Raw genomic sequence first — 23,793 nt, 5'->3', positions numbered from 1 at the left:
TCTACAGAAATTAATAATGAAAATTCCCTAAAATAGAGAGAAACTAATTTATAAAGGAATAATAAGATAAAATAGAGTAGAAAGTTGCTTTATTGGAAAATCAGATTTTTGTAAGCAATTGTGCTAAATATCAAGTGTAGCCAGTGCAGCAGGTGCATGTGATTGAGTCTCTTGTGACTGCTCCCTCTAATAACCACATTGATAGGAATTGCCCTGGGAATTTGGTTTCATGCAGTGAATCGTTCAGAAATTTGGAGTGCAGAATCATTTAAAAGTGAAGATACACCTGAGATTTTCTCACTTGCCAAGCAAATTTATAAAATATGTGTGCATATATATAAACTACCACATACATGTAAGTAAAAACTGCATTTGTAGAAGGAAAGAGAAGGTAACGTTGAACTGCAGAAGCTGGTTATTGGGTCAGTTACTGTTTTTCTGTGTAGCCATATTACACTCAGTGGAGTATTGTGACACTCCTGTCATGAAAGGCTACACATGGAGCATACTTTGCAAGCTATGGAAATGATTAAATACCTCTTTCTCACAACATTTTCACCAACCCTTCTCTCTCTGCAGTGAGAACATCCCTTCTCCTCCTACCAGTGTTTCATTTTCACCTTGCCCCAGGACTTTGTCCTCCATGCCTTGTCCAGCTCGTCTTCTTTCACTCCTCTCAGCCCCTTTGAACCTCTGATGTTTTGAGCTTGCCTAACAACCAAAAAGGGGCTTTAAATACAAACTACATGTCATTCTATAAAGATGACCTGCAGCTTCACTGCGGCTTCTTCACCTGCTGCTTTGGCAGCAATATTGGTGCTCTCTAGCAGCTGGCAGCTTACCATACTGCAGCTCTCTGCAAGACAAATCAGGGGCCAAGGCTCCTCAGCTGTTTTGAAAAAGTGATGGATGAATTTCCCTGGAAGGAAGTTGAGCTAGTGTTGTGCCACTGCCAGTACCAACACTTCCTGAAGTGTCAGGAACTTGGCAATTTACTGGTAGCAAACTTTGTTTGTGAAATCTTATGTTGGTGGAGATATCAAAGTTTTTCAGGGAATTTTCAGGGAAGCTTGCATCTATAGTCATGTACTTCTTTGGTTCATGCAACTCTTTTTTTTTTCTTTTTTCTTTTTTTTTCTCTTTCCACAGACATGCAGGTGGCAACTCCTGTGTCCTGTGTGCACCTGGATCGAGTGCTGTCACTCTTGCTGAGGGAAAACAAAGCAGTAAGTGATTGCTTTCCTAATTTGTGAGTAGACCTAGGCAAGTAGTAGAGGCTTCTCTCACTTATAACACAGTTTAGGCCACATCTTGAGTGAGGAACAGTGACAGGATGAAAACAATTCACCTAACTCTCACTGAAAATCAATTTGACAAGCCTGTCTCAGTCACCTGTAACAAAGAGAAATGGACTTCAGTGAGTGTGGAGGCATCACTGGAATACTGGTGATATTTTTCAACAGTCCAAGACCCTTTTGGTGAGGTCTTTGACTGTTTTTTAACAGTGTGCAGCACACAAACTTTGATCTGAATGTAACAATAAGGTTCCTGACTGTGTATAGGCAGACTAATGACTCTGGGCAGTCACTTGGTTGTTTGCTTTCTGGACTGGAAGACAGTCCTACAGTTCCTGCCTTTGAGGCAAGACCTCTGCCCTGGGGATCTGCTCTCCTGCTAGTTGGGTGAAAGTCTGTAACTGTGAGCACCAAGAAACTGAGAGGAAAGAGGAGTTGCTTATGGATGTTGACCATACTTGATTGTCTTGTCATCTGTAGGACATGTAGGACATCTAAAATAGCCACAGATTACATGTAGTTTAGCATGAATGCATTTTATGTGTTAAGTCAGTTACAGGATTCCAATATCTTAAGGTTTCATAGCTACAGGGGTATCTTGGATTAATAACAGTTTATGTATAATATCAAGAGTCAAAACATACTCAAATTCTTGGATATTCTGATGAATTCTTTTGCTGTTCGTTGCTTCTGAGCAGTGGGTTTTCAGACAGATCACTGTGTCAGGAAATCGCAATGTTGGTGTTTCAGGAGGTGTGTAACTGTGGGAGGTTTCTTTTGGGAGGTTTCTTATGAGGCCTGGTTGGTTGCTTGCCATGAACATGGAACAATTTCTCATCTGGCTTCTGCTTCAGCTATATTTTTTGTGTACAATTGGCTAAACTTATTCTTTCTCTAGCCCCAGCCAGTGGAGTGAGTTAGGATTAATTTGGAGCTGTATTTGAACTTCAGCACTCAGGATTAGAGCACCTTGCTGTGGGTTGTATTGCTCTTGAGGCTCATTCTTTATCTGTCAGAATAGTCTTCTAGCAGCTTTTGTCCAGTCCTTGAGAATAGTGTTGGAAGGAAGCAGGACCATTTGTGGTACAAAAACTCAGTTTTGTAGGCATTGGCCAGGCCAGGGGAATCTATGTGCTTTCTGTAGGTCATCATATACCTTGTCACTATCATAGTGCTGGACTTGAATCATTGCTATTACACTGAAGGGCTTTTATGCCATGGCCAGATCCTGCCAGTTTCAATTCCTTTCCTTTTACTGAAGGAACTAGATCTTTGGTCTGTGCCAGCTATTTTTCCCAGAGACACTGCATCCATCTCATAGTGATGTGTTTTGGGGATTTTCTCATTTTTACTAAAAGTATGTCCAGTTGTATGTTTTCTTTCTTTACAGAACAAAGCACAGCTGAACTTAGCTCTCTATTACATCTGATTTTTTAATCAGCAGAGGCAGGACAGCTATGAACATATTTAGCACAATGCTAATTGCTGATAGAGAGAACACTATTAGGTCCAAGATCCTCCTTCTCCTCTATAGGTGGCTGAGAAGGGGGTTCCAGTCAAAGATGGAGAAGGTTTATCCCTCTTATTTTTGTGTGTCTGTGTGAGGGATGGGCACAATCTTGTTCCTAATAAGTGTGTTTTCCTTCTTAGTTTATGTTAAGGTCTATAACATGAATCACAACATAGTCCTGGTGCCTGTTATACTCCTACTCTGTACACCTACAGCTAGCTCATGACAAACCAGCTTACAAATTACAGCTTTTCTCTGCTACTTTGTCACACTGATACTGGTATTAGAACAGTAACTTATTAGGCTGTTCTTTGTAATCCAATAACAACACTAATGAGGGAAGTGCATGAGATGTGATTGAAAGTGATCAAATCTGCCATTGATTTTGAGGATGTCAGGAAGAGGATAAAGGTGGTTGAGATACCAATTACATTCATAAAATCAACCATGAAAGATTTTCTTATAATGAAATGCTGAGGGAGGTCTATGACAGGGACTGTTAGGATGTTACTTTTCTTGTGTATGTAGTGTAACTTCTGATATTTCCCAAAGACATCCCATTCAGGAGGAAAACACATCCAGCCCAGCATCCCTGTCTTCCTCCGTGGAAAGAGAAAACAGGCATATTGTGTGATCAAAAATAGCATTGCCTGACATCCTCTAAAAATATTCATCACACATCATTAGTTATTTTAAATAGCTGGCTAAAGGAAGAAAACATCTCCAACATATCTCAATCATGAAGTATTGACATAGTAACATTTTACATAAAAGAAACAGTTCCTCATCAGCAGAAAGTTATAATGAAGTTTCTAAGTATTATTTAGCAATTTTGGACAATAGACTACAAAGATCCATTACTTTGTATCCTCAGAGGATATGGGTTTTGGAAATGCCCAGAGGAATTAAGTAGGTACTTGCTGCAAGGGAGGTACTTGCTGCATCACCTAGAAGATGCTGCTCAGTTATATAAGCTGAAAAGTTCTGTTAATGACACTTGATCACACTACCACCAAGCAAAAAGCAGCACCGAAGGGAAAGGAAGACTACACAATCAATGGGATGCAATTCTGAAGCCCAGGATCATCCTGCAGTACCTTTGTTTACTTAAGGAGTGTTTATTTTTGCTTTACTTTTTAGCATTTACACTGACATAAACTGAGAAGTATGACAACGCTTGAGATTTAGCTTTCGTCTTGTTTTCCTGGGTTTTGGAGCCTGGAAGTGAGGCCTCCATAGGTATTACAACTGGGACAGGAGCAGGCAATGAAGTGTGTTGCCTTTCCTTAGTCTATTTGCTTTTCAGCATAGCTGACCAAGCTATGAAATGTGGAAATCTGCTGCATTTTTCCATCAACCATGCAAATACTCCTTCTCTCTCAACTACTACTTGACACAAAACAAGAAGGCACAGGGAACAAAGATCGCTACAGAAATGTCTGCAGTTCATGGTACTGTTGGGGTAACAGCTTACTTATTACCGCTTCTTCGAAAAAGCCCTGACATATGTTTTAACCCTCAAATGGGGCAAAAACGCCTCCTTTGGAAAACTTTTCATTTTTGAGTTTCATAGAATGGCCTGGGTTGGAAGAGACATTAAAGATCACTTAGTTCAGCCCTCCCCCTCCACCATCGGCATGAATGCCGCCCACTAGATCAGGCTGCTCAGGGCCATATCCAACACCTCCAGGGATGGGGCATGCACAACCTCTCTGGGAAATCTGTTCCAGTGCCTCACCACCCTATGAGTGAAGGATTTCCTTCTAACCTTTAATCTAAATCTCCCCTCCCGTAGTTTGACTATTCCCCCTTGTCCTGTCAATATCTGACTGACCAAAGATTTCCTGCAGTTGCCTTCCCTACATCCTCACTTTGCAAGTGGTCATGGTAATGGTCATGTTACTCTGAGAGGTTGTCAGCAAGGGTTACTTGTGGTCCATTATGACTTCTGGGGCAGGAGTACATCAAAAGGGGCTCTGTATGCAGTTTGGTCATCAGTTCCAGGGGTGCTAAAAATATCCTTCAGCACAGATCTGACATTAGGGGACTTCATAAGGCATCCATCTGATCTTCATTGCTCAGAAGATGAGCATGTTTTATTAGAATGTGACATGGAGTAAGGAATTCAAAGCTTTCATTCTGTTGAGCTTTTAATCTCCTTTAATGCAATTCTAAAATAATAGTAGATTTGAGTAGCATTGTATGTGGATGTTTCCTAATCTTTCTTCAGTTAAAAAATCTCAGCAGACAGATAATACATGCAGAGTGACCTCTGGTTGTCTTTAGCTACACAGTATGAAATGATAATGGTAATGTTTTTTCAGCACTCATTACAATAAGTATCTCTTTTGGAGACAATGTAGTCTAATTATTAGGACATGGGTTGTGAATTGAAAAAGGCTTATATTATTGGTAATGCTTTTGACTTGCTGTAAGACCTTGAATAAAAGTCTGTCTACAATACATCAGGTTTTTTCCAGCCACTTCTTCCCTGTCTCTCTGTAACCTCTAGAACACAGACCATCCCTTAAAGAAAAAACAAGTAAGCCAACTGTCATACGTGACAGTTTTGCAGTTGCAAATAATAAGCAGATGTTAGCTTTTCTTGCTTTTGTATTCCCTAATTCTATGGAGCTGAAATGGAATTTATTCTTTATACAATACAGAGTACAGGAAAGCTGTAAGAGTAGCACACATCCATCCTGGGATGGTAACAAATGCATAGGATGAATGTGCTGTTGTCATGCCAGTGATAATTGTCAGTGTTTCCTGACCTGGCTAATGCCAGATGAATTAAAAATAATATACTGAATAACTTGACTGTACTTCATTGATTTGCTTTACTAATGAAACAAGAAATCGATTTCTCTTAAGGAATGGACAAGAGGAGGAACTCACTGTTTTGAAAAATGAATTTCTGGAGTAGCTTACATTTCATGTTGATGTAATATTAAGGAAAACATTGTCAATTTGAGAGAAAATATGTTCTATTTCTTTGTCTCCCTGTCTCACTCTTTCAAGAGCTCCTTTTTGCAGGAGCCACAGAGTCCCACTCTTCCTGTTCTTACTCAGAAAGCATGCAGTGGAGTTTTACTGTCAGCTCATGAAGGTTTAATAGTGAACTGCATAACAGCATAATGTACTTGTGCTCTTATTGCTGTTTGACATCTCTAGCTGTATTCTCTGGACAGCCTCAGAAAATGTTACTTCCAGGCAGCAGAGGTGATGTGAGAGGTATTGCACTTACCGGTCATATCTGAAGTTCTACTTTCTGTTTGTCAAACTGGGTGATGAATTTACAGGAGGCTTAAGATTATCTAGCTGAACTGGCATAAAGTTTTATGGTTGTACAGAAATATTCCTCTGTGTGAACTGTCCAGTGCAGAATACAAACTGCAGTATTTCAGGAAACCTGTTTCCCTTTAGAAGCGGAGACATAATTCGTAAAAATATTACATTTCTTCTGGAGTAGACAGTACAAAGAGGTAACTATTCTGAAGTAGCTATCCCTCTGCCACTCGCTTCCACCAGTTAGATGTGCTCTGGTGGAATAACAAAGTGCAGTAAGCAAAAAGCTGCAATCCACTGTAATTCATACAGATCTATGGGGATAACCCTACTGGCACGTAGGTTCAACTGGGAAGAATTAGCAGGTCATTCCCCATGTGTCATGTGAAGAGACTAGAGACATGTTACCTTCTTCAGCAGCAATTTTGTCTCTGAGGTATACACTGAGTCTTCTTGCAGCATCCTTAGGGTTAGAATAAAGTCATGAGGGTTTCCTCCTTAAATTTGTGTACCTGAGAACGGGGAAATATTTTCTATGCTCAAGTCTGTGTTTTATCAATAGGTAAAGGATATCTGTGAGTGGGTCAAACAAATACAAATAAGGATATTTCAACGTCTCTTCGGGATCTGTGTGCCTCCCCCTATCTGCAGAATGAATGCTTAAAATGTTTGTGTAAGGTAGTGGTAGACACCTGGCTATAGATCAGGTTTTAAACTGAATACAGATGGTGATGTAGAGTCTTGGCTTTATTCTTTATACTCAGTGGTGTTTTTTCTTAAGTTAGTACTTGGCTGCATCTTTGTTTCTGAAGTTCTTTCTAGTTTTTTTTGGTAGAACCTAATTACCTTTTTCACTTGGAGGCAAGGTGGCTATTTATGTGGGGGCGGAAAAGCACAACAAATGCAGCGTTACCTGAGAAAGCCACAGACTGGATGTACAGATGTGGACAAAATCTGAGCTCCTGAAAGATAATTGTGGTTTTGGTGATTTCTCAGTGGGAAGTTGCATCAGTTTTCTTCCTTTTGTTACCATTGTTTGAGGAGCTGTTGTGCTCCAAGTGCTAGCGGATATAAGTGCTTTAGAAATGGAAAGAGTTGTCTAAGCGCTGTTGCTGTTATTGTTATAGTGACAACTCCAGACTAAAGGGACTAAACTCTTCTCTTTCTATGTTGTAGCTGGTAAATAAAATAAAATGCAGACTTGTCACCTTTCTTAGTGCTGGGGTCAGGTGTTTGTCATCCTCTGCCCTCAGGTTTCCACAGCAATTTTCTGTTGTCATGCTTCAGAAGTGAAGGACTTTGAGGCAGAATACTTCAGTAGGCTACTGGAAATAGATGTGTGCAGGTGGCAGTGTATTTGGGTTATGAACTATTTGGGGATAATGAATTACTCTTTCCCTTAATAATCAAGTTGTACAGAATCCAGGAGGGGAAAAAAAAAAAAAAACAGCAACACAATAATCCTGATTATTGTGCTATTCTCCAAAGAATGCTTTTGATAAGCCATCAACAGGAATTAATAAACATTAATAAAACTTGAAAGCAACAGCAAAGTGTTTGATTCAGAGGTGGTAAGCACTCGCCTGCCACTATCTTAATTGATGTGTGATCTCCAGGCATCAGGGACTGTAAGGAGATGAGAGCCCACTTCAGTGGAAGCTGTGGGGGTGGCCCTGGCAGAGAGATGAAGGCTCACATTTCTCAATATGCAGCGTAATGCTGGCAGAAAGTGACTTCTGTTAGCAGAGGAGTAGGTGTGGGGCTGGGAAGAAGCTCAGAAATGGTTTTGGAATATGACTGGACAGTACGGAGAGGATCGAAGACTCTGCTCTTTTGGGAAGAGTCACAGGGAAGAAGGCAGGAGATGGATGGCCAGGGGAGGATGTTGCCATCCAAAGCGTAGCAACATGCTGCCCTCAGGCTTCACACAGTTACGAGCAGAGTCCAGGCTCTGCCCTGTAAGCGGTTCGCTTTCGTTGCTTGTCAGGTGCTGGAGATGGCTGGCTGGACTTCAGGGAGCTGGCTGGTGTGGTGGATGTGCTCTTTCCCTCTTCTGGATAGCGGGCGTGTTCCAGCTGCTGAGCAAACCTCTGGATGAATGAAGACGGGCAGTGAGATGGGATGTGGAACAGACAGCAAAGCATGAAAGCTTGTATTTGTACAAACTGTAAACTGTGGCTCAGCCTGTGCGATTTGACAGGACTCCTAGACCTCCGTGTGATGGATTCTGTTGCCCTTGCAGCAGGTAGTGTGGGCTTCATGGTGCTCTGGGAGGAAGTCCTGCTGAATGCAGTCAGGAATAAAACTTGAGGCTGAACTGGAGCAGAAGAGGTGATGACTGCAGTACCTACATGCTGGTGCTATCCTACTCAGCTGGTCCCTTTTATTTTTTTCACAGTGGTCCATATTTTTTTCAGTCCATAGCTGGGGCAAATACTTCATTTAATAGCTCCTGTACTGAGAGAAGAATATCAGCTGGCACTTCCAGGTCCAGCTGTTCCCCAAGGGATGAGAACACAAGGGGGCTTCCCAGGGCAGCAGGGCAGGATGTCTCCAGCAAGGGACCATCCCACCACCCCAGCAAGGAGCTGGGTAGCGTGGGCAGCTCCCCAGGTATCAGGCAACTCCCTGTGGCTCCACTGGAGCAGGGGTTGGAAGCCCCAGGGGGCTGAAATGGGATCCAGGGCTGAGTCAAGTGCAAGGAAGCCCCAGAGGCTGGGCAGGAACACGTCAGGGCTGGTGGTGCCCCTGGGGTTTGGCAGTTTCTGTGGATGGCCTCAAAGGAGCTGGAAAGACTTCAGCAGATGACTTGCATGTGGGTAGAGCATGACATGTAGGAAATAATGGGCTCTTTCTCTCTGACTTACAGCTAATGATGACCCTTGAGAGCAGTCTGTAGATAACAAATGACGTGGGCTTCCCTCTAGAAAGCAAACGCAATCTTTTGACAGGAGCTGTTGAACCCACTGATTCAACACTGAGTTTAATATGGGGCATAAACACTGTAGCTAAGAAGGACCCAGTAAATAGGATCAATAGTTCTCAGGCTACTGTAAGCTGTATTTTAGTGGGAAGCCTTCCTGGGGACCCCCTGCTTCTGGAGCTCAGACAACTTGGTGTTTATGCACAGGAAGGCAATTATTTTCCTAATTGACTTCATCAGTACAGCAGATGTGTAGTGAAAGATTGATAATAAAATGATAAAATGTCGTTATTGATAATGTTGATAGAACTGAATGTCTTTTGGAAAGGAAAGTAAAGCCAAATGTAAGGTTAGTGAGACAGAGATGGAAAAGAAGAATTAGCAGATGTGAAGTGAAGAAAGGGGAAAAACAGGGAAGCCCAGAAGAAATATTTGAGGCAAGATTTGTGAAAAGAGGCAGGGTCTGTACAAAGAAGACTAAAAAGGGCCTAAAAAGGGTAAGCCAATGAGTTTCAGAATTTCTCGAGGCTTCCTGCATGGAGCTTCAGAACCGCTCAGGGGTGTGGAAGCACACGAGCACCGTTTCCTTTCGGTCAAGAGTTAGAATTTAGCCATCATTTTTAATTTAAGCAAGGTATTATATATGAAAGGCTTTTAGCAGATGGTTGAATGCCTTCTTCACAGGTAACAGTTCAAGTGCATAAGGGTAGACTCTTGGAACTATTTTGTTAACTTGAAAAAAAAAAAAAGTACTTGAAAAGGGAACACCAGGAGATAACCCTTTCTCATTAAAACTTAGGTAAAAATCACACTGACCTTGAAGTTCTTCTCGTTACCTTCAGCCTCCATCTTCAGCATCTATGCAGAAAAATATTGGCTCAGCAGCGTTAGCCACTGTACAAAGGAAAGCCTTCCTGCAGGAAATCTAAGGATTCCTCCATCCTTTTATTTATGGCACAAAATGATTGAAACATCACGAAGCCCTGTTACAGGCTGCAAAAACACAGGCGTGCACACCACTCTAAGAAAGATTGCCATGCTCCTTTCTTTTTCTCTTATTTTTATACTTTTGTACAAATTAAAGTCAGGTAGGATAAAAGTCAATGCTTTGGGGAAAACCTGAAGCAGCAGCATGCCAGAACTTTCATGCTGAATCAGACCAATGCTTTGTCTTGTTCTAACATTTTTACCTTTGTGGATGGCCACACTGCTTCAGCAGGAAGGTGATTCATATAGAATAAACTGTGCATAGGCAAAATTTCTTCTCAATCTTGTCAGATAGTGGTTGGGATTTGCTGTGCTGTATGAAGAGCTGCAATCCTAAACACCGAGATTTTTATATAGCCATCGATTCTGAAAAGCGTGGTTATAAATACAGCATTTTTTCTTTGAGCTTTCATCACATCATTTGTGACTGATCCCCGTGAAGTTCTGCAGAGCACCATTTGTAATTTGACAGAGCAAGAATCCCCCTTGGAAGGTTCACCTTATTGTGGTCTCACTCAGAGCATTTTCTTTCTCCTTGAATTTCTGTCAGTCATACCTGTTTAAAACACTTCTCCTGTTGCTAAGTGAGCAGAAACAACAGCGGAGAAACCAGTCAGCATCCTGTTTAACACTTTCCTAGTTAAAAGCATTGAAAATGACACATCTTATGCATCCTTTTAGGTAAAAATGCTTTTAATGTATGTTTTCACCACCCCTGAAGGCCTCTTCTGTCCTTACTGTGGTGGATCTCCTCTTACTACTAACCCAAACAGCTGGCAGCATGGCTCAGGCATCTCTGGTTGCTTCTGGCATCATCCTCACCCCATCCTTGCTATAGCTCTCCCTACCCAAATGTGAAAAAGGTTGTGTATAACATTTGGGAGTGAGGGAGGGTTAATTCCTTACCTCCTTCCAAAAATCTGAGGCTCATCCAAATCCACATTGTTTGAAATGTTCACTGAGGTAGCTGTACAGTTTCGAACGTAAAGCTTTTCCTTAGATAAGGAGCAGTTGTTTAAGGGTAAGTGCTTTTGTGCTCAGAAGCAGGATGGGAGTTTATCACACCAGGCTAGACTGGGAAGGGGTGATTGGAAGCTATGGATGTTCTCTGGGCTCTGACACTGGTTTGTTAACAAACCCTTTCAGTAAGTTATTGATTTCATCTGTGCCACCGTTTGCCCTCTCATGTCCACCTTCTCTAATCATCTGCTTTGGGGCAGGGCCTGGCTGATTATTTCATTACTATAAAGCCCCAAGGCAGGGGGCTTCAATTTCAGCTGGGAGCCCTGGGTACTGTTTGTAATACTTATTTTCAGCAGTGAATTTCATTGATTTAAGCTTTGCAGGAGTGGAACTGGTGTAGAGGCCAGCTCCTGCAACAAAAACAATTTTACTTCAAGCTTAGTCGAACTAAATCCTCTATTTTAAGAGAGGAGAGAAAATCCATTTCTCATCAGTTGAATTTCTTTTATAATTCCTGCTAATACTTTTATCTATGAGCTCCTGAACCTGTTCGTTCCCCTACTCGTTTTCTGCAAATTGTCTTCTCTTACCTGTTCCAGGTCATCAGCGGTCTCTTTAAAGAGTGAGGGGTGAAGAGCAGAAGCAGACATGCAATAATAACTCGGCAGGTGACCGTACCGATACTGTGGCACAATGCAGAAATGAAAACCAGGCTGTGGGTTCTTCTGGGTCAGCTATTGAAAGCAATAGTAAGACAGATGTCATTGTGACTAGTCTGGGTGTGTTCACAGCCACACATTAGTGGATTTAATTCTGATTTTTAATTGCTTTGCAAGGGGAGTTGATAAAAATTAAATTCTTCTCCACACTTATCCCCAACTGCTTTGCAGGCTACCTCAGATTATTATTATTATTATTTGGCTTTGCCCATAAACAAGAAACTAGGCCGTGATATTCTTCCTTCTGCCACAGTAGGGAAGCCAACATTATTTTTCTGTTTCATGCTTGGAGGATATGTGTAAGAGAATTTTCTGTTGTGACAGTGAAAAAGTGATTTTACCTAATAGAATACTACTTTACTTTAGGAGAGAACAGGCTTAAATGTGTCTTTAAATCGTGAAGATGAGATTTTTATGGGCATTGACTGTACTTTTATTGGCAAACTTCCATTTAGTACAGTATCTCCTCATCTGTATTCTCATAAAAACAATAAAAATCAAGCTGTAGAATACAGGGAATATGGGTTATCTAATATCTTCTATGATATCAGAGCTCTAAGTGTAGCCAGGATCCATGGTACCTTGTAAAGTACCACCTCTGACCCTGATGGTGGAGACTTTTTATTACTGAAGCATTGAGATAGTCTCCTGCTGTGCATGAAGCTTCAGCTCAAAAGGAGCTGGGTGTTTTTAAGCAAACCATTATTTCTAACAAAGGATGCTTTTTCTCTCTCAGCCAATTGTTGAGAGAAAGCAACAGCCACTTACTGTTAAACAAGCTTGAGAGTTTTCTGTTCCAAGGAAAATAGCATGAGGTTGGCATAATCAATTGCTATTTGACAAAGTGATAGAAATGCACATGCCATGGAAGAGCTAAAAATCTGCCAGGAAGCAGCCAGAATGGAAAATAACGGAGCACCAACATGGCCAAAGTTTTGCATGGAGCTTCATCTTTACACTTTCTTAACTCATGGGTGAGCAAAATGCAGTTAACCTGAATCCTGATTTCTAGGTAAAATGTCATGTTTCATTCAGGGGAAAAAAAAAAAAAAAAAAAAAAGACTTGGTAGGACAATTCTTAGCTTGTTTTTAGGCTGTGACCTTTTTTCATTCTCAGCTTTGCTGTAGGTGGTGGTGTTGGGGGTTGGACCAGAAAAAATGTGGGTTGCCTCAACACAGAAGAGGCTGGTAGGAGAAACACGAGACTTGACTAAGACTCCTGATTCAAAGTGGTATTAAACTCCTCTATTCTTGCAAAATCATCACCAATGTTTATTAGATGAGCCCAGCCATAGTTCATCCCAGTTCTACCATTGCCATATGGGAAAACTTCCTTTAGTAATGCAATGCCACTTTAAAACAGTATTTCTCTTCTTAGATGCTATGACCTGTCTTTACTTTTCTTTCGTGTGATCTTCATCTAGTTAGCTTACATCTGAACCATCTTTTAAATTCACCCACATTAGATTCAGATATAACAAAAAAGGCTGTGAACAGCTTCCTTCTGTGCATGGCAATCCTGCATCCCCCATCTCCTGACACCGTATGAAAAGGCAGGATGGTTATGAAACCCCGAGTAGTGCCTGTTTGGAACACTGCTAGATGCCATGGCAGCATCCTACCTGTTGGATAGGGCTTACATCGCCAGTCTGCTGGCAAGCGAAAGACCACATTGGCTGCTTGCACTGGGCTTGAAGATCCATGGGCAAATGCAGCCAAAATTGTGATGCTGTAGCGACAGAGGCACAGTCTCTCCTAACTGCTTGTCTGATAATGTTAAGAGTTATAAAATCAGTGGAGTGTGGGGTTTGTGCCCTTAATGTTGTGTCACAGGGAAATGCATCTCTGTCACTGTAGCCATGAGAAATCCCCTGTGATTTTTTTTTTTTTTCTGGGGAGGATGAGGGGGATTGGATTTTCCTTGAAGTTTTGGGCAGTGAGAAATGTTTTTATTCAGAGGGAGGACTATTTTTATGGTCATCTTTATTGATTGACTTGCTGTCACTAAGCAGTGTTGGCTTTGTGAGAGAATGCAATAGGAATGTGTACACTGGAGAGGGGTAACAGCACCACACATGGCAAAATGTCCTGGGGATCCCTTAGCAGGTTGGGCAGACAAAGCTAAAGCTATTTTGTGTGATAAAGCTATTTATCACTATCCCTCACGACTTTTTTTCTTTTTTTATATTTTCTTATAATTTTCTTCAAATGCATGATTTTTTCTTAGAGTAATGAGGATATCTTTGTCAGTCTCAGCCTTTACCCCCTCGATTCTTTCACTTGTCACTGCCTAGGGGTGTCAAATAGCTCACTAGGTGACAATGAAGTTAATACAATCTTGCCAAGTCAGTGGCATCAATTTCTGTGTCAGTTATTGCTTGTGATTCTCTTGCTTGGGATGACTCTTGTCCCCAGAGAGCTGCTGGGAGCTACTCAGGCTCCTTACTGTCATGCCATGGCATGAGTGACTGCCGCACAGCAGTGGCAGGCAGCATCAGATGATATTGCTTAGCAGGGCCAAAGGAGCCTTGCTAAACAGCACAGTGCCTTCCTTCAGGCTAATGTGTACCTTCTTCACATCACAGTACCCAGTAACCCCATCCCACTGATGGCACTGATGTCAGCTTTATGGATAATTTGTGCCACTGAGCTGTGCTAAGGGATCCTGGAGTGATTAGGGATCGAAGCCAAGATGCTCATATGAAAACACTTTGTTTTGAAATCAGGATCTGAAAAAGCAAGAGGATTCAAGTATTGTTGTCTGCTGAGTATTGCTACAAATGAGTGATAAAAGCATGTCAAATGCACACAGCATCTTTGCTGTGGGTTTCATTGTGAAATTTGTAGAGAGAATCCAGAAGAAAGTGCTCTTCGCTGCAAAACAGTGAGGGCTTTTACTCCAGGATTATTAATGCATGTAAACTTACGTCAACAAACACAACTAGCATTTCCATGGGAAACTCCAGCCTTGTTTTCACCTATCTTGGAAGTAAAATGTTGGAAATAAAAATTATTCAGATAAATCAAACAAACAAATGTACTTAGAAAATATCAAAAGGCTTTCCTTTGTTTTCCAAGTTTGTTTATTTTTTGTTTGTTTTTTTTTTTTTTTTAACTGTGTATGATAATGCAATAGGAATGAAATTTAAAACAAAATTCAAAAAAATAAAAACCTGAAACAGTCACTTTTTGGTATGAGTCTTTCCAAGCCATGAAAAACATCTCCTCACCATTTATACTGTCATATATACAGTACTTGAAAAGTTTTGTTTCAGGGAAAAAGTAGTATTTTTCTAATGGAAAAGTATATAGTTGTGAAGTTTTCTATCAATTCTGGTGGAGAAAATTACAATACATTTTTGATATGAGGGAGTTGAGTGAAAAGCACTGCGCTCCTACTCATAAATGAATTGGCCTGCTCTAACTAGGGTAAAACTGGCAGTGTTTTTAACAGTTTGGAGTGATGAATGGAAATGGAATCTGATGACTTTCAACTACGCCACAGTAAAAACACAGACTTTCTTTGACACTGGAAATAAAACTTTAGACATGTCCTCTAACAATGCATGAGCGGGCTGTGGGATTTGAGGGCACATTTGCTGTCTTTACCTGCAAGGGAAGCTCAGCTTTCAGAAGTCAGTGAAACATTTGTACAGAAGATGAGTAACAAGGCAGTACTGAATGTCAAGGTTATCCTCTGTAAGGGTTCAGATGCTGTCATGCATCATAAGAACGCCTAGTTGATTTGTATAACCACTAGGATTCAAAGTTACAGATGTAGCCCTATTTTATTTTTTTTTTGTGCTTTTTTAATGATTCTCTTGTTTTAATTTTCTCTAATACGTTCAGTAACTCCAAGTCCTGTGAGTGCAATGTTCTGGCAGAGCACATTGGGAACTGCTGGTTAAAATTCTGCTGCCAAAACTATGAGAGGTCTAGGATAATTTCCTGGACTGGGAGATCAGTTCCTCTCTGGATGCTATCAGAGCTGCCAATGTGTATCTATTGTGCCTATCTACAATGTACATAAGGACCACATGCAAAATTAAGAACAGCACCATTGTCAATAAGAAAAAAGTATCTATGTGCCACCTGCTCAGGTTGACTGTTGTATGTAGAGATTCATAACTCTAAATTTAACCCTAAATTTCAGGAGAAAAAAAAAATATATATATATATATATATGTATATATATATATATTTGTAGTGACCTCATTAAAAAATTAAATCTATAGGAGGAAATAGAGACCTGGAGTTGTTCCTAGATCAGTGCAGGTCAAAGCTGAGTGTTAGGGCAGTGTATGTGACTTCTGGTTCTGGAAACACCTTAAAAGGACCCTGGTTTTCAGAAAGCAGCTGATTAGTGCCATTTGAACCTCAGCCTTTTTCCACATACCTAAGCTTTAAAACAAAAGGTTCCCCCTCACTAATCATTCAGGAGATTGGAGACCAAATGCTCAATGTGATTAATCCAGGCTTTTTGTGAGCAATTGTGTCAGCAAAGTTCCTAAGTGGAATCTGGTGAAAGTCTGGTAGAAGTCAGGTGTGAATGCCTGCAAAGGCAACTGACACCAACTTCTATCAATTTAAAAGCTTTTAAAGCAGCAAAAAGAATATATATATATATTATATATATATATAAATAATATATTTTATTTATATATATAATATTATATATTTTATATATTTATTTATATTATATATATATTTTATATATAATATATATATAGTTAAAAATATAATATATATATTGTATATATATATATATAATATATAAGAAAACTTTCCTGATGTGCTTTTGAAGTTTTTATTTTCCCCTGCTTACAGGTGGTGTGGCTGCAGGGCTAAGTGGATCAAGCTATAGAGTGGTTATGGGCTCAGGCTGTGCAGCCTCATAACATGGGCAACTGAACAGCACAAGTCATTCTCAAATTCTCAATCAAGTATTTTAAACTTAACATGATAATATGCTTTGTATTCTCATATATCATCTTCTTAAGAAGTATGGGCTAAATAAAACTCCACAGGTAAGTAAGGCAACCATTTGCTCAGCAGTTAGAGCCTTGTGGCTTTAGACACTAGACACCGGTGCTTGTAGGTTTGAGAACATGTGTTGGCTTGGAGTGTGAGCTGACTTGTCTCAGTGTGATAAGGTCATTGCTGATCTGCACAGCTACCAGAAATGAGCATGACAGTTGTAATGTGACAGTGTAAAAACAGGGAACAGCCCTGCTCTGGTTATGAGTGGGGGCCTTCTGAAAGCTCCTTACATTTGTTGCCTCTGTAACCCTCCCTGGCTTGCACTTACACGTCTGTGTCCTGTTGAACTGTGCTGATTCACTTGAGTTCATCAGTTTGTTACTGATGAGGTTGTGTAAATGGATATGAAACTACTGGTGATGATAAGGTTTTGATTTTGCTGAAGCTGTAGGTGCAGGGAGATTTAATTGTACATTTGTATCCTCTTTTTGTGGTAAGAGCAACTTGTACAGGGCATGGGCACAAGTTGGGATAGATCTTCCTTTGTCAGAACTAAGGACTGATGGAGAGAGTGATTCCAACTGCCCTAAATCTCCTGTTTAAATTAAACATCTATTGGTTTATGCGCACTTAGCAGAAGCACCACTTGCACTGCAATGATGCTTGCTGTTGGCAAACAGGAACATCATCCCTCTCCTCTTTTTATAAACCAGTTTTGGTCTACTGAAGATATTCTGATGCCACCCACAGGAAGAAGCAGGTACTTGTAGCAGTTCTTGTCCTGATTTGCAGCAGCTCTCTGTCCCTTTAAGGGTGCTCTAGCAACACTAGCAGGTAATATTAGCGAGCAGAGGAAATGTCAAGGCACGTAGCTGCGTGGGCACATAACTACAGGGTGACATCCAGTGCTCTTGTTATTTCCATGCCTGAGAATGGGAAGTATGATTTGAGTGCTGGAGCAGAAGATAGAGAGCAGAAATCTCATTCTTGGTGTTCACCCTGACTCAGCTAAGTGCAGATTGGGGTTGGATCCTGTTCCCTCCTCTCAGAGTTTCTCAGGTGGTAGACTCCAGTCTACATCTGCATAGCAAATACTTTTTGTGAAAATCTCGCCAAAACCATTCCCATAGGACGTGCTGGATTTCTGATTGTTTTCCACAGTGCTGAGCTGACTGTCCAGCATCCTGGTGTGCAGGGAGGCTGTGTCCTGCTCCCAGGAAGCAGCTGCAGCCTGCTGTCACAGCTCCCAGCCAGGACACAGCATGCAGAGCCTGGAAAGCAAGCAGCCTTGCCCAACAGCTGCCCTGGGACTGCACAAACCTGTCCCTGGAGCTATGCAGGGAGTTCCTCTTGAGGCTTTACCAATAAGTCTCGGTGCTTTCCTTCTCTTCCAGCAGTACTTCAGCACAGGGCAGTGTGGTTCTGCTGTTATCAAACTAACAGATTTTTGAGAGCCAAGTAAACCTGAGGGAAACCTTGGCTTTCTGGAGAACTTGATCAGTTTTGAGGTTAGGCTATATGCACTAAGTATTCTAACATCACAGCTTTGTTTCTACAAAAATACTTTTCTACTCACCTCTTCTTTGTTACAAGGGAAATCATACTGAGTAAGATGACAATTTTTACTTAGATGAGTTTTACGTAAAACTCACTGCTCTATTAAAGTAAATTAAGTTTAGTTCTGTGGGTGGGTAAATACAATAATTGATCTTTGATTTTTAGTGCTGTGAACAAATTACTGATCAGCAATATTTTTTGCATGACATGCTCAGTAAAATGCTGTTGTTAATTTGTGCTTCATCTGCATGGAGGAAAAAAATCAAGTTTACAATATATATTTCTAATATGTGCTTTTGGTGCTGGCAGTATTATGTTAAAATCTCTTATTGGAGCGCCAGGTTTTCCTAGCAGGGTGTTTCAACTACACTGCAAGAGGTTTTTAATATGGAAGAGTCGTGATATTTCTGGTTTGGGCCAGAGAATGTGTTTGCCTGCTCTCGGTTTCACACTTCTCAGTGCTCAGGGGCAGCATTCCAGGATTTGCCAGCTCAGCAAGCACCTGACATTAAATTCATGGCATAGGAATGATTTGTCGTTGTTTTGAGGTCCTTTCCTTTCCGTGACTAGTTGCATCACTAGATAAATCTTAATTTCACAAAGGTTGTATGTATGCATCTTTATGCCTGCTCAGGGGAGGGCAGGATGCGGCTGTGGCATCTCTCTCTCGGTGCATGTGCTAGAGGAGTTCTGTCACTGTCACATACGTGTGCCCGGGAGAGGCCTCTGAATTTATCTTCATCAAAATCTTGTGAGATAGGGAAGAGAAATGAGATTATACAGATGGGGAGCCATGGCACAAGTTGGCATCACCACAGCTGCTCGGTCGGTTGAGAGCTGAGTGGCCACCGTGGGTGGGCAAAGTCAAAGAGTGACTCCTGTTATCCCTGTCCCCGTGGTGTGTTTTAACCGCAGGAACTATTTTCTGCTTTGCTGGGGCAATGCTTTCCCTTCTTCTCCCTTGGGTGTCCACAGACACCAGGGGTGCCTCAACGAACTGAGGAAGCCGGTGCTGCTCCTCCCTCAGCCTGCGGGCTCTGGTGCACTCGCAGTGCTCGCCGTGACATGTGGATGCGGTGACAGCGTGTGTTTCACCTCATGCTTAACCCAAATCGGGAGGCTCTGTGGCGATACCCCCCGGCCTTGAGGTGCTCCCAGCCCCTGAGGCAGCGCCGGGCGGCTCCGTGCCCGCCTCAACCCCCAGGCGGCGCTGCCGCGGGCTCAGCCGGGGCCGGGGCGGCTCCGAGCTGAGGGGTGGGGGGGAGAAAGAGAGAGAGGGAGAGGGAGGGAGCTGCCGCCCGCCTCCTCCGTCCCTCCGCCCATCCCCTCCATCCCTCCCCTCAGCGGTGGAGCCGCCGGGCTCCCTCGCTCCTCTTCACATGGGGCTCGCCCCGGCGGAGGGACAGCGCTCCTGCCCTGCCGCCAGCCGCTGACGGGCAGCGGGGCCGGGACGGAGGCAGGCGGGCAGGTAGGGGCGGGCGGCGCCCCTGAGGGAAGTTGGCGGGCGGGCGGGCAGAGGAGGGGGCTCCCGTCGGTTGCGGCCGTTGGTAACGGCACATGGCGGGGGTTTGGGGTGAGGGGGAACCGTCGGGGCAGCCCCGAAATTTGGGGGAGCCCCCCCAGAGCTGAGCAAACACGGGGCGCTGAGGGAGCCGTCGCCCTTCTCCCGACCGTGCCGGGCTGCCGTGGGGTTGTGGCGTTAAAGGTCGCGGGCGGTTGTTTGAGAAACTGTTTTATTCCTTTTTTTTTTTTTTTTTTTTTTTTTTTTTTTTTGTTTGTTTGTTTGTTCTACCGAAAATGATGCAGCGTTGGTGAGGTTGATGTCCGTGGCTGGTAGATTAAACACGGGACAAATTCCCGGGGTCGTTAAAGCGAGAGAGTTTGGGGTTTCCCCGAGTTCTGGTGATCTCGTGTGCTCGGGATAAGCCTTTTCGCTTCGAGGCAAGGTTTTCTTGCCGCTGCTGGTCGCTTAGAGCTGCTTCGTGGGAACCAGCGGGGAGTTTCGCCTGATGGGGACCTGTGAAATTGTCCTGAGGTTTGTTACACAATGTGCTGGCGGCGCGCAGCCTGCGCTCCGTTAGGTAACTTGGCGCCTGGGTCTCCTCGTCGCTGCTCCAGCCAAGTGCCGTGAAGTCCCGTTACTTCAGGTGCCTCGCTTCCAGGAGCCAGCCCCTTGACAGTCTTTGATCACACTGAAATTTAGAAATTCTCAGTGTGTTTTCATAGCAGTAAAGCCCACTCTTTTTATCCCGAAGACATTTCATTCCCTGATTGTGTTGCAGCTGTGCCTCAGAAGCCCTAGCCAAGAAGCAGGGACCTTTCTGTAATAAGATAAGTACAGGCACATGTACTCCGTCAGCCTCACCCCTGAGGAGCTTGCTTTCTTGTGTTATACAGAAATATTGCAGAAAGCAGAGCGCTGCTCACAGAAAAGCTTGCTGGTTACCGGTTTCCTCACGTGTGAGCTGACTATTCAGTTATTGCTCTTCTATTTTTTCTGTGTTCCTAAAATACTTCACAGTAAGCAGATATAGGGACTCCCGTCAGTTGCTCGTGGAACTCTGTTGTTGTTGTTGCTGCAAGTGTTGCTGTAAAAATGCATTTGTTAGGGTGTGGAAGAAAGTAAAATAAAACGGAAACTTTCTTGTTACTTAAAGTAGTAGCAATGTAGGACCGGACTAGAGGGTGAGGAGCGCTCTCTGTGCTGTAACTGCTTTAGGATGAGAAAGCTCTTTTGGGATGGCATTTCTCCAGTTCATTCTGAGGTCCTTCCTCAGAATTTCAGGTTGTGAGAGTCTGACTGGATCCTTGAGTGAGAAACAGGCACTGTGCTGCGTTGTGTGGAGCTCAAATGCAAGTTACTGGAAAGTTTCTTATAGCCTTGAAACCCCTCTGAAGCAGGTGTATTTGCTACGTTTGGGGCAGTTGGGTTTGGATACAAAAAAACAGGTAGTGTTTCTGAAGTAGGGCATAGCGGTGTAACTGTTAGCTCTGGTGCTTAAGGTGATGATATTCCCACAATGAGACCTCCATCTGGTAAGAATATACACATTAAAATTCAGTGTCTGTAGATAGACAGATTGCTAACCTCATGGCCACACTGGAGACTTGGATACCTGATATCCTGAAGTGCACGCCTTAGTTTTTTTTGTTTGTTTGTTTGTTTGTTTGTTTTTTTCCTATAAACTTACTCTTAAGAGCTTCTCTGGGCTGAAACCTTAAGAGGAAAAAATGTCACAGGAGTTAAGTGTTCAAGAAAACTGTTTAAAAAAAAAATCAACAGAGATTCTTAATATGCATGTGAATAACACTAATAGTTTGATTAGCTGAGCTATAAAGCCTAACTTTGCGGAGAGATTTTCCTGGAATAACGTGCTTAAGTGTACCCCAGTTTAAAATACTGCAGTGAGGGGAGTTATGGTGAGCTAATTTTGTGGATAAGAAATTGATATTTGTACCTCAAACATCAGCTCAATGGGACCAACTCTCTTCTTAGCAGCATGCCAAAGCTGAGAGCTCCTGATACACAGACAAGCTAATGGTGAGGTGCTATGTGTCTGAGGCTGTTTTACAGAAGGCATTATGTAGCAGCCATCACTGATGGATCACAATTGCTGGTTTATCTTCACAGGGGTGGGATAGGAAAGTGCCATGGATGCAGAGAGAGTAAGTGCCTCACTGAGTCACTTGGGAAGCCTGAAAGAGCAAAAAGTTGAAGCCAGATAGTAAAAGCTTTAGCCTGGCAATCCTACCTATGCTGTCTGCCTGCATTGCTATAGATTGTTTGAACTATGCTTTGAGAGAGGCATTGCTAGTGCTTGCGTCCAGTGGTTGGTTGGGAATGTTCAAAGTTAAAATGTTTTTCAGCTATGTGGCTTTCTGTGTCTTTGCATGCACATGCTATATGGTGGGCAGCAATATTTTATTGTGGTGCTTCCCTCTTCTTACGTTTGCTATTTGAATGTTTTAAAATGACCTGGTAGCCTCAGTGAGGAAACAGCACTCTGTTAATGGATTGTTAGGGTGGGGAAGCTGAGGGTGAGATACCCCGTGGTCAGAAGTATGGTTCCCGATGCAACCTTTAGTCAGCAACACTTCGCAGAAGTATCCAAACTAAAATCTAACATTATCTGCTGTAGCGTACTTCATCGGTAAGGTGACTTTAAGCAAGCAGAAAGTTTTGAGGAAGAATACGTGCCTGCAAAGAGCTGGGCTGGGATAGCTGTCAAAATGGTAACCGCGTTTTTGTACCTGAAAACTGTAACGCGCAGTCAAAAAAGTAGCTAAATAGTTGAACTTTTATTTATTTATTAATACAAAGGTTCTTGACAGGAAAACCTGAGCAAGACATGTTGCTTTGAGCAGCTGGGCTGTTGTCTGTGACTGGATCTGAAGTGTCTTTCGCTAGTGCACGCATGTGAACAGCAGCAGCAGATGCTGGCTGTTGGCAGTGGGCACATTTATTCCACCTAGGCTCAGGTTTGGGCAGCCAAAGCCCCCGGGGCTGTCTCCCAGTAGTGAGCCAATTGTGGTTTGTGCATCTCCCACAAACTAACAAAAAGAAATTGTGTTAATTTGCTATTGCTTGCCACTTCTTCCCGCAAATACCGCGGGCTGCACAGTCGCCTTCTAGCTGCGGTTTCAGAGTCTGTTCTCCACGCTGATGCGGGTGTCCTTAGGCAGCGCTGATTTGCAGAGCAGGGAAGTCTGAAGGTGGCATTTGCGCCCTAGAAAAAGCCGCACATCGCACGAGCAAAGCGCACTCTGAAAAACCTAACACAGACCCAAGCGCTGCGGTGGATGCCAGCCGTGCCACGTTTCCTCGCTGTTGGGCCAGCTGAGCCGCACGAAGAGGCTTCGTGCCCGCTGCCGGACAACAACAGAACCGCGGCGTCGCCGGAGCCTTAATTTAGGCTGTGCCACGAAACCTTCCCCGAAGTTTCCCCCTTGTCCGGGGCGCTCCAGCGCCGCAGGAGCGGGGCGAAGCCGCCGGGGGGCGCGCAAGGAGCGCCCGGGGCCACCGGGTGCAGCCCGGCTCGGCCCAAATCGGCCCCCTGGAAGCCCGTCCTGGGGCAGCTCGATGCTGAGCACGGCTTGGGAGGGTCCTGGGGACGGGGTGGCCGGCACCCAGGCAGGTTAACCTTCCCAGCGCAAGCCTGTCAAATTAGGAAGTGAAAGGTCTGCCTGCTTCTTTGGTAAAAGGAGGGCAAGAAGCACCTCAGGATGGAGTGCTGGACTGCTGGCCAAATGGGCTGTCTGTGGTAAGAGCAGTGACTCCAGGCTGTAGCTCCCTTTGTGACTTTCACATAATGGCTTGGGTTGGAGGGGACCTTAATGATCATCTAACTCCAACCCCCTGCCATGGGCAGGGACGCCACCCACCAGCCCAGGTTGCCCAAAACCCCATCCAACCTGGCCTTGAACACCTCCAGGGATGGGGCATCCACAGCTTCTCTGGGCAGCCTGTGCCAGAGCCTCACCACCCTTACAGTATAAAATAAGACTCCATTAAGTATTGAAAGGCCACAGAAAGCTCCCTGGAGCCTTCTCTTCTCCAGGCTGAGCATTCCC

At 43.2% G+C, this 23,793-nt stretch overlaps 1 protein-coding gene and 2 long non-coding RNA genes across 4 annotated transcripts in view; 2 read left to right on the top strand and 1 right to left on the bottom strand.

Annotated features, from left to right (window-relative positions):
* LOC311433027 overlaps positions 1-23,793 on the top strand; it is a 99,770-nt gene that overhangs the window by 57,632 nt on the left and 18,345 nt on the right. Inside the window, exon 7 of the long non-coding RNA XR_014690508.1 lies at positions 1,150-1,226. This is a non-coding gene — a long non-coding RNA (uncharacterized lncRNA). The remainder of the gene's footprint in view (positions 1-1,149; positions 1,227-23,793) is intronic.
* On the bottom strand, positions 7,588-10,972 carry LOC311433029. Of its 2 annotated transcripts, XR_014690510.1 has the most exons (4): positions 10,910-10,972; positions 10,560-10,639; positions 9,833-9,874; positions 7,588-9,016 (listed from the first exon to the last, which is right to left on the bottom strand). It is a non-coding gene; the product is annotated as an uncharacterized lncRNA (long non-coding RNA). The 2 variants fall into 2 exon arrangements; XR_014690509.1 differs by having other exon boundaries at positions 9,833-10,639.
* Positions 19,537-23,793, top strand: part of CPNE4 (copine 4) — a 226,720-nt gene continuing 222,463 nt past the window's right edge. The window contains exon 1 of the mRNA XM_084511725.1: positions 19,537-19,690. The gene's annotated coding sequence lies outside the window, so the exon portion shown is untranslated. The remainder of the gene's footprint in view (positions 19,691-23,793) is intronic.

This window comes from Aythya ferina (genome assembly GCF_964211825.1).
Source record: "Aythya ferina genome assembly, chromosome: 2".
Lineage (NCBI taxonomy): Eukaryota > Metazoa > Chordata > Aves > Anseriformes > Anatidae > Aythya > Aythya ferina.
Note: the sequence above shows the minus strand (reverse complement) of the source record. Positions and strands in the feature narration are given on the sequence as shown.